Raw genomic sequence first — 11,092 nt, forward strand, 5'->3', positions numbered from 1 at the left:
TTCCTTCTTTTTAATGGTAGATAAAGGGGGTTCCCCCATCTAACACACCCACAAGACCTTGGCATAAAAGAGATAAGTTTACTATTGTCCACACGCTTCTCTGGCATTTAAAAGCCCTTCTTGGGGAGTAGAATTTATTAAATATTGAAATCAGTTCAATGTCTCCTGTTGAAACCTGTGCCTTAATAGGCTTGTTAAATTTAGATTCTGTTAAATAAAAGAGAATAAGATGAGTATTTCTCCCACTCAGAGATCCTCAATGCCACAGGATAACTGGATATTGTTAAAGAAATTTACCAGCCTTGCTTCACCCCTGTGTGGGAGGAAGAGAAGAATACTTCAAGACAACATAGGACAACTCTGTTCTGTACATGTACTCTACAGGTCAGAGCTTGTCTCCTCCCCAGAAAGAGCCACAAAGCCTTTCTTCTCTTTCCATTTGTCTTAGTTAGGGTTTACCGCTGTGAACAGACACCATGACCAAGGCAACTCTTATAAGGACAACATTTAATTGGGGCTGGTTTACAGGTTCAGAGGTTCAGTCTGTTATCATCAAGGCAGGAACATGGCAGCATTCAGGCAGGCATGGTGCAGGAGGCACTGAGAATTCTACATCTTTATCTGACTTCTGCTAGCAGAAGACTGGCTTCCAGGCAGCTAGGACTAGGGTCTTAAAGCCCACACTCACAGTGACACACCTACTCCAACAAGGCCACACCTACTCCAACAGGGCTACACCTACTCCAACAAGGCCACACCCACTTCAACAAGGCCACACCTACTTCAACAAGGCCACACCTACTCCAACAGGGCTACACCCTCTAACAGTGTCACTCCCTGGGCCCAGCATAGACAAACCATCACACCCTTCATAGTCCATCTCATTCCTGACTTGTATTATAAATAAATATATATTAATTAATATATTATGTATAACATATATAGTATGATATATAGGCTATATAGTATATATAACATATACATACTGTATATACTACATATTATGTATATATAACAGACATATATGATATATGTATGCAATAAGTTAATAATATGAAATATACTACTAATAGCATGGTTCCAAGCACTGTACCCAGTTAACTCTGAATATATGCAGTGCTCTATGAGATGCTATTACTATTATTATTAACATCACTGTCATTGTTTTAATCATTGCTATAATCATCATTGTTATTATTGCTGCCTATAGGTGAGAAAAGTGAGACACAGAGAAGCTAAGCAAAGTGTCCAGGGCCACACAGTGAAAGACAAAGCAAGGATTCAAACTCGGGAACCCGGATGTATTTTGTATCTGAATAGCTGCCAGATCACAGAGTATCTTCTGTAAAACTAGGTACTTTCCATAAAAAGCTAAAGTATGCTCGTATCCCCAGCCCAACTCCTGAGCTCTCCTTCTCATGCCCTAAGTTAACCATTACAGCCATCTTGGGAAATAATTTTTCACACATATGAAAATAAATAGAATCACCATATTTCTGAGCCTGGTACCATCATTCTCAATCATTCCTGTAGCTACATTTTCATTTAAAAGCAGCCCCCCGTGGCTATACAACACCCATTCAGCTTTATGTAGGGTTTCCCATATTGATAGACAGGTTGCTTTTGATATTTCACTAAATTAAACAGCACTGAAGCATATGAGCAGGTCTGTCTCAAGGGCAGGCTGCAAAGGCAGGAAGGAGCTCAGGAGCCCTTTATCCTTTAACAGGTAGCTCCAGCTTACATTCTTTGCAGTGGTACATGGATATGGGGGTTTCTTCAGCCTTGTCATCACTTCCGTTCTATAGGGTGAGTTTCAATGACTTCTTGTTTCCAGCCCCTTTGTTGATTGATTGCTTGACTGGTTCATTCATTCATTCATTCATTCATTGATATAGGGTCTTGGTATACAGCCCAGACTGGCCTTAAACCCAAAGCAATCCCTGTCTCAGCTCCCAGTCTGTAGAGTGCTCAGATTTCAGTCACAGTCTACTGCTGTGAAGGGCCCACAGTCCTGACCTGCATTTGAAGCTGGCTGACTTCTCTAGAGCTGGTAGCTTCTCTAGGGCTGAAGCACACCTGTGTGGATGCTTGACTAGTATGGAGAGGGTCTATCACCTACCAGAAAGCCTCTGACTGAGTAGTGCTTTGTCATGGCTCACAGTTACCTGCTAATGAGTTCCAGGTTCTGTATAGCTGCCAGATGCAGTGCAGTGCAGACGGTCTGGTCTCCGCCTAGGGCCCTAAGTTCTTTTTATCAAGGTCCAGCTCAGTGACCTCCTACTCCAGTCTGACTCACTGCCCTGTACCATCACACTTGGCTCCCATCACTTTAATAACCAAACTTAAAAAAAAAAAAAAAAAAAAAAAACCACAGCAGCTGCCAATCTTATGGATAAAACCTGAGAATGCTTTCTCTATTCTGCTGTTCAGCTTGGTCCCTGACTGACCACTCGATTTACTTTTGCTGCATATTTCTACCCATTCAGGGTGATTCAAGACTAAATTTAGTGGTTTCCTTGATTCTTAGACAAATATGATAAAAACAGAATGTTAATATACTTTTTACTTTGAGATATGGCAAAGCTATTAGGCTTTCTAAGATTCTCCAACCCTCAAATGCTATGTGCCTGTTTCTAGGAAAATTCAAAGGCCTGTGATTGGAGAGGGTAGTCTCCAATCACAGTACCCAGCTCTTAATTCCACAAATATTTGGTGAGGAGGTGCCATGTTTTGGAATTGCAGTAAGTGCTAGAGACACAGACATGTCACCACACACATGCTGTTCTGTTCCCTACAGAATTTCAGATTGGTGACTGCCTGCTCCATTGAATCAAGTGTCTACACACACACACACACACACACACACACACACACACACACACACACACATATAGATAGATGGATAGATAGATAGATATAGATAGATATAGATATATATTGTATTTTCTGTGACTCATATATTTCCTAAGATCTCTACCCCAACTTGTTTGCTGGCCTTTGCAAAGCTGCCCATGCCTGCCTGTCATGGTTGGTTACTGCTTCAAACATCCACCCCTGCCGTGAGGACTCTACGGGGTGTGTGTGAATTATTTTGGAAACACAATCAGTATCTGCATTTACTACAACTGGCCCAGGTCTGTTAAAATACTTCAGAACAGAAGGTGCTAGACCTTGCAAATAGACATCTGCTAAACTCCCCTAGGGATTTCATCAGTTGCCTCCATGTCTGCATTGCTTGAGGGCACAGCCTGGCTGATTTTGTTGTACACTGTCTAGGGACAGAAATTGCATATTCCTCCAGTGTGTAGGACAAATTTACTCACAAACTGAGAAACAGAAATCATGTGTGATGATTTAAAGATTTATCATGTATTTGTTTTTTTTTTCTCCTTGACATAGAGCTTCTATAACATTAAGGATTCCCTGAGTAACAAGAACATCATTTAGTCTACCAAGCCTGAAACTGTGGTAACAATGGTTATTGTGGTGGGCACCTGTAGATTCAGGATGGAGGCTGGTTGCCAGAGCAAACAACAAGTGGAAAGAGGGCTGAATATTCCCGCCTTGTTTCTAGTAGAGACTGAGTTGGTCATCAATATGATGTTATTCTTAGTAGATACAATTCACAGACCAAATGAAGTTCAAGAAGAAGGAAGACCAAAGTATGGATACATCGGTCTTTCTTAGAAGGGGGAACAAAATACCCATGGGAAGTAATTCAGAGAAAAAGTGTGGAGCAGAGACTGAAGGAAAAACCATCCAGAGACTGTCCCACCTGGGGATTCATCCCATATACAGTTACCAAACCCAGACACTATTGTGGATGCCAACAAGTGCTTACTGACAGGAGCCTGATATAGCTGTCTCTTGAGAGGCTCTGCCAGTGCCTGACAAATACAGAGGTGGCTGCTCTTAGCCAACCATTGAACTGAGCACAAAGTCCCCAATGGAGGAGTTAGAGAAAGGACCAAAGGAGGTGAAGGTGCTTGTAGCCCCATAGGAGAAACAACAATATGAACTAACCAATACCCCCAGAGCTACCAGGGACTAAACCACCAACCAAAGAGTACACATGGAGGGACCCATGGCTCTAGCCACATATGTAACAGAGGATTGCCTTGTCAGACATCAATGGGAGGAGAGGCCCTTGGTCCTGTGAAGGCTCGATGCCCCAGTGTAGGGGAATGCCAGGGCAGGGAAGCAGGAATGGGTGGGTTGGTGAGCAGTGGGAGGGGGAATGGGATGGGAGTTTTCGGGGAGTGGGTGGGCCAGGAACGGGGATAACATTTGAAATGTAAATAAAGAAATTATCTAATAAAAAAGAAAGAAACTATGTCATTTGTAAGTATATGAATGTAACTTAAGATAATTATGTTTAATGCAATGGGCTAGACTTGAAAAGACAATATCACATATTTTCTCTATATGCAAAATCTACACTGAAAAAAGTAATATGCAATGAAAGGGGACCACTTCAGGGGAAAAGAGCAAGGGGTGGGCATGAAAAAATAGTGGGTAAATATGATCAAAATATATGATATACTTGTTATGAAGTCTGTCATTTTGTACAAATAATGTATACTTAAGATTTTTTAAAAATCATTAGCAAACAGTGATTTCTCCAACCATTCCCGTATAGTGAACTGTCCATTAAAACATCTAAACAAAGTGATTCAGGGCCTTCGAGGTTGGTGTTGAGGGATGTGCAAACTCTTCTACCCCATATGTATCTTGTGTTTTCTATCTTTTCCATTGACTGTTTAAAACTAAACTTTATGTGATAAATTGCACTATGTCTTCTTTATGACTTGGCAACAGTGAACAAAGCAATTCCTAGAACAAATTATCTGAACTAATGAAGGTGAGCATGGTTGGTCAGAAGTACTGGGACTACAGACCGTCTTAGATGTGGCATTCAACTTATAAGTGAAATCTTCCTGACTTTGTGATGGCTTCTCATGATGCCAGAATTCAATTTAATTGGTGGTTTCTCCTTTGAGGTCAGAGAACTAGAGACATGGAGAACTGATCAGTGTCAGATACCCCAAGAGAGCCTGAGGGATAGTTTTCCTCTGAACCAGGAGGTGAATAAGGTGCCTCTTGTGATGATAAGCCCAGGATCCCTCTCCTGCAGTGACTCATCTGCCTGTGTCAGTGTCACTCTGGCCTCTCTGCATCACCCTGTGGAGTCATGACCAAAGACCCAGGAAAGATGCTGATGCTCTGAGCTGCCATTTGGTGAGCAACATCTTTGCCTTTATTTCAGGTCCAGGGTTTGTATCTTCCAGCAGCATAAGTGACACTGTGGCAGGTTAAGTTGCTGCTTGCAAATGGAAATATCTCAAGCATATAGCAGTTCTTGCTACATGTATTCATCCATCCTATCAAACACTTAGTGTCTACTGAGTGTCCGGTACTAGGAACACATAGGTAAAGTACTCAAGTCTTTCTTATGGAGTTTCCTGTTAACGAAGAGGATGAGTAAAACATGGTAGGAAGGACAGTGCATAGGTCTGAGGGAGGGGGCACTGAAAGATGAGATGGTTCCTGTTCAAGTATTCAAGAAAATATATGTTCAAAGATGCTGAGATGAGGCTGAAGGGTGATGTACAGCGGAGGTAGAGTAGGACCAGTGACAGAAGCAAGCTGGAGGCTAAGAGAAGTGGCTGAAAATGCAGGCCTCCATAAATCGGGCCCGTGCGTTTATTCTAAATGTAAATCATATCAGTTGGAGTAGCAGCGAGTAGGAAGAACAGGATCCCATTTGTACTTTTGATATCCCCTTCATTCCAGTATTGAGCACCCTGTATCTGGGTCACACCACCCCCTTGCTGTGTTTGAACACAGGTGTAACAGACCCTCACCTCACACCCTGCCTAGGGAGTGTGTTTCTGACTAGTCTTGAATTCCTCTTCCAGTTATCTTCTTGCTGCCAAGTGCACAAGAAATAATGATTTTTCCATTAAGACTTAAGAGTTGCTTTGTGACCAAGTGTATGGTCAGTTTCTGAGAAGGTTCCATGAGGTGCTGAGAAGAAGTTATATCTTTTTGCGTTTTGGTGAAAGGTTCTGTAGATATCCATTAGGTCCATTTGACACATAACCCCTATTAGTTTCATTATCTCTCTGTTTAGATTCTTTCTTGATGACCTATTCTTCGGTGAAAATGGGGTGTTGAAGTCTCTCACTATTAATGTATGGGGTTCAATGGGGGTGTAACTTTAATTTTTTCAACACCTACTTTTAATGGTGGTTTTTAAATGCTTTAACCTCCCTTTTAGGCCAGCACCCACCAGAAATAGTAGAAAACAAAGGCTATGTGGGGAATGGACCTGTTTAGAAAGGTTCTTTGGTGTACCTCTCATCTGTGCTGTCTAGAAATCAGCAGTTCAGTTCACAGGTTAACAGCAGCAGCTTGGTCCACTTGCAAACACTTCCTGGATACTCTAGCAGTCACGACTGGTAGAGTTGGGAGAGCAAACAGGAATCAGCAGCTGTAGCACTACCTGACAGAGACAGCCAGGCCTCAGCCTTGGCACCAGTCAGCAGGAAGGACCAGAGCCAACACAAGGAAAAGTTCTCAGCTGTGCCTCTCTCAGCTAATCAAAGATCACTGAAGACATGAGACCAACAGGCTTTGCACGGGTAGTGCTATAAGCAAGCCAAGCTCAGGCTCCATCACTGTCCACTGTCTCTAGAGCCCTATTTATAGCCCTCCAAACATCATGTGTCCTCCAAGGGTCTTGCCTCACCACAAGTCTTGCCTCAGCATGTGAGTCTGACTTAGCAAAACTCACTGTGAGTTTGTCTCAGCTGATATCACTCTGCCAATCTGCCTGAGTTCAAGGAAGTGGCAAGAAACTGCAGCACACCACTAGAAGTTTTTTGGTGTGTATCTCTCTGTGGAGTCCCAACAAATGGTTCTCAACTATACAATGTAAGGCATACCAATATATGCATGTCATTATGGAAGAATACTTCATGTGTCCTTTTACCTGTGTCTGCTTCAGTTAAACGTTCAGTTTAACAAGTTCAGTTAAACAAGTTTTCCTTAGCCTTTCACCTGTGACCACTTCAGGAAAACACAGGAAGTCAGCCTTGGCTTTGTAAGAACTGGGAGCTCATACCCCTGTGGGTAGTGGTGCTTGTGCATGGGATGGGTTTTAGCAGCATCTTCAGCAGTCCTGATCCTGTATGAGAGGCCAGCAGCACACAGCTCTGGGTATTGCTGATATCTTCAGGAACAGAACAACCCCTGGCTGAGAAGATTGCTCTAGTGAGGATAAGCATTTTTGTTCTTATTAATAACTAATGAGGTGTCATATGCTGGTTTTATTATGTTAAAAATTATCATGAATCTTTTAAAACTATCCCAGACTCATAGTGCTAACTGATTATGCAGTGGCTGGCTGCTGATGTGAGGTGAAGAGGTGCATCTTGGGGAGCACACTGAACTCAGATGCTGTCCCTAGGCTAGGGAAATGTCTCTTCTCACTATAGAAGACAATAGCCTGGCAAGGCACATTTGGGTCAGTCATCTAGTACTTATGGCAGAATGGGAAACACTCCAAAGTATATTCTTGCTCACTTCTGGTTTCCACGTTTTCAATTTTAGAGTTAGATCAAGTTCCACGTCCTCATGGGAATTGTCTGTGCCATCTAAAAAATGCTAACAGCATCAGTAGAGCCACATTTAATTTTAAGGGAAAGAACATTTAAATCTACAAACTCAGTCGAATAAAACCTAAACTGGTTCACATAATTTAGAACAGAGTGGGGCACCTTCAGGCATAGCTGGATCTAGGAGCTCAGTGGTGTGATAAAATTTACCTCTGTCTTTTAGTTTTCATATTGCATGGAACCTGGCAGTGTCAGGCTCAATGATGGAGGCTCTCCCTCAGAGTGGAGTATGCTCAGCAGTCCCTGCTTACATGCTATCATCTTCGGATAATGGAAATCTGCCTGTGTCCCAGAAGCAGGCACCCTTTGGGTTTTTGTTTTGTTTTGTGTTGTTTTACCTCTTCTGTTTTCCATTCTATTTGAGCAACAAGGCTATGAGCATGGCCACCTTCAAAGCATCTTTGATGCATTTATTGGCTCGATTCTAGTTTATGTGCTAATTTCTGAATCTGGCTCAGAAAGTCAGCAGAGAGAAAGTTCCTCAAACTGTTGCTACTGAAAAAAGGTATAATTATTTCTAGAGAGACAAGCAATGTGAGTTACACAGACCTTCCTATAACAGATTTATAGAAAAGTCATTAGACTTAAATGTGTTAATCAGGTTTGGATTACTATAACAAAATGCTTGAGGCAATTGACTTATAAAGAGAAAAAAGTTCATTTGGACTCACTATTGTGGAGGTCCCAGTCCAAGGATTCCATAGAGCACATTGCTTTTATAATGAACCAAAAAGCAAAGTGAGACTAGAAGGGGCATGCCTTCTCCTTAATGGTAATGATTCAGTGACCTAGCAGCATCCTGCCAGATCCCACTCTAGAGGTTTCATTTCTTTCTAGTGATGTTTTCAGGGGTGTTCCCTGGAACATTTGGGCTTCTTGGAAGCATTCATCAGCAAACAAGCTTCCTATTGTAAATGAAAGAAACAGAACCTAGGAATCTTGAGATCACCAGCAGTTCTCATCAAAACCAGACATGATCAAAGCCTTACTTTGACATGGCATCCAAGTTTCCATGGAGTAGCTAGAGAGATGCCCATAATCCTGGACCAAATCAAAAGTCCTGGGATCATTTTGTTCCATAATCAATGTGAGTATGTTTACTTTGAAATTTTACTTGCTTAAAAAATAACCTGAGGTGTCTGTAAAAACATATTGATTCCCTAGTTACTATCTCCTTGATTAAAATTTACAAAGTCTCCAGTTTGGCCAAGGAAACTGCTATCCTTATTACTGAGCAAGTTTGTAGAAATTGCTGATGCCACTAATTCAAAGCCTTTGCTGAATTTTAACATCTACTGGAAGCAGGAGGGATTTGGAATGGTCCACTGTTTCCAGATGGTTCTAATGAACAGCCAGGTTTGAGAATCAATGCATTAAATAGCACCCGGGACCTTGGTATCAATAGAGAAGCCAATGTCTGACTTTATCTTAACAAGCCTGTGTGTCTAGTCTATCCGCATCCTGTGAGTCTAACACACCGAAGTTTGAAAAAGACTGCTAGACAGTAGCAAGAGCACTATCTGAATACATTCTAGAAATATAGCATATCAGGTTCAACTCTAGACTATTTAATCGGGATCTGCAATGTATCAACATTTCCAATAATTTGTGCACACGAAAGTTTGAGGACCTCATTCGGAAACTCATTTGAAGACCAACAGAGTCAACTATCCTGGTCCCTTGGAAGCTCTCAGAGATGGAACCACTAACCAAGGGTCACGCATGGGTCAACTGAGGCTCTGACATATAGGGTTGCCTTGTCTGGCCACAAGAGAGGTTATGCCTAACCCTGAAGAGACTTGATGCGCCAGGGTTGGGGGATACACAGAAGGTCCCCACATTCTCCTCTGAGGGGTTGGGAGAGGGACTTTGTGAGGGGGGGGAACTGGGAGGGAGAACAGCATTCATGATTTAACAGATAGACAGATGGACAGACAGACAGATAAATGTAAAAAGTAGCCATTGGGCTGATGATAAGGTCCACTGGATAAAGCTGCTTGATGTTCATGCCTAACGGTCAACAATTAGTTCCTAGAACTCATGTAAAGACGGAAGGAAAGAACAACTCACAAAATTTTCCTCTGACCTCCATATACCTTGTATGGAGTACACCATGGCACATGCATGTGCATGCCCACACACATCACATCACACAAATAATAAATAAAAATACATAATTTTTAAAACATATCATTCCCAGTAGCCACTCCATGATACTCTGATTAACTGGGTGGCAATCTCTTCACCATCAATTTTATTTTTTTAATATTGTTTTCCTTTTTGAAAATTTAATTATAATGTAAATATACCATTTTCCAGTTCCCTTCTCTCCCCTCCCACGTACTACCACCCACCTCCTTTCTTTCAAATTCGTGGCCTCTTTTTCTTAATGTCATTACATACAAGCATGCATATATACATATTCCTAAATACATCTGCAGATATTTCCAATATCCGGGCAGAGCTGAAAGTACCTCATAAAATGGGTGCAGCTTAAATGTCAGCTGCAGCACTTACCAGTAACATTAGTCACCTGGTCTGTAACACAAAACAGACCCACAGCACTGTGTCCAGACATATTCTACACCCAGGGCTTTGCTGCATCCCCAGTATGCAGTCTTAGAGACTGGGAAACGCTTGTTCGTGTGCTCAAGTTCAAACACCTGTTGCCAAACAGTCCAGAAAATCATTAGCTAAGCTCACTTTAGTAGTAGTAGTAGTAGTAGTAGTAGCAGTAGTAGCAGCAGCAGCAGCAGCAGCAGCAGCAGCAGCAGCAGCAGCAACAGTAGTAGTAGTGGTAGTATTGTTATTTATTATTATTATTATTATTATTATTATTATTATTATCATTTTCACTGTCCTTATTACTTTAGACATGGCAAAGAGGATTATCATTTCCCTCTGGGATCGGCTTGCTCCTTTCTCTAATATTATGGGAGACCTTGAAGGGAGCCTGGGTAGACGGTCTACCCCTCTGGGTCCTGCTGCTGTTTAACAACAACTTTTCCTCCCATTCGAAAGTTAAATGGTGTTTTATGCAACAGTGAGTTTTGTTATGGGCTGAGAGGGAGATGCTGTCCTTCCTCCCACTCTTTTGGAGTCCTTTGCCTCATTAGGTGTTCAGACAATGAGCCCACTACTGCAGACTAATAGGCAAAGGGGGCTCTTGCCTTTCTGCTACCTTGTCAACAGGCCAGCTTGATGTGCCTGCATTTCTGACCTAATCAGCTGCCAGCGGTCTCTTTATTGAGCTCCCCTGGAGCATCCGAGCAAGTTGTATTTCACAATCTCACAGCTTAAATCAGTTTTCCTTTCACAGAACAGAGCCTAAGGATAAAAAAAAAAAAAAAAAAAAAAAAATGTTGGACAAGGCATGTGTATGCAAGACCCTTTTTGATGATGGCAAGCTT

At 42.0% G+C, this 11,092-nt stretch overlaps 1 long non-coding RNA gene across 1 annotated transcript in view; it reads right to left on the reverse strand.

Moving 5' to 3' along the window:
- The window catches only part of LOC110316671, an 81,666-nt gene that overhangs the window by 2,895 nt on the left and 67,679 nt on the right, over positions 1-11,092 (reverse strand). The window lies entirely within an intron of this gene.

This window comes from Mus pahari, chromosome 1 (genome assembly GCF_900095145.1).
Source record: "Mus pahari chromosome 1, PAHARI_EIJ_v1.1, whole genome shotgun sequence".
NCBI classification, from domain to species: domain Eukaryota; kingdom Metazoa; phylum Chordata; class Mammalia; order Rodentia; family Muridae; genus Mus; species Mus pahari.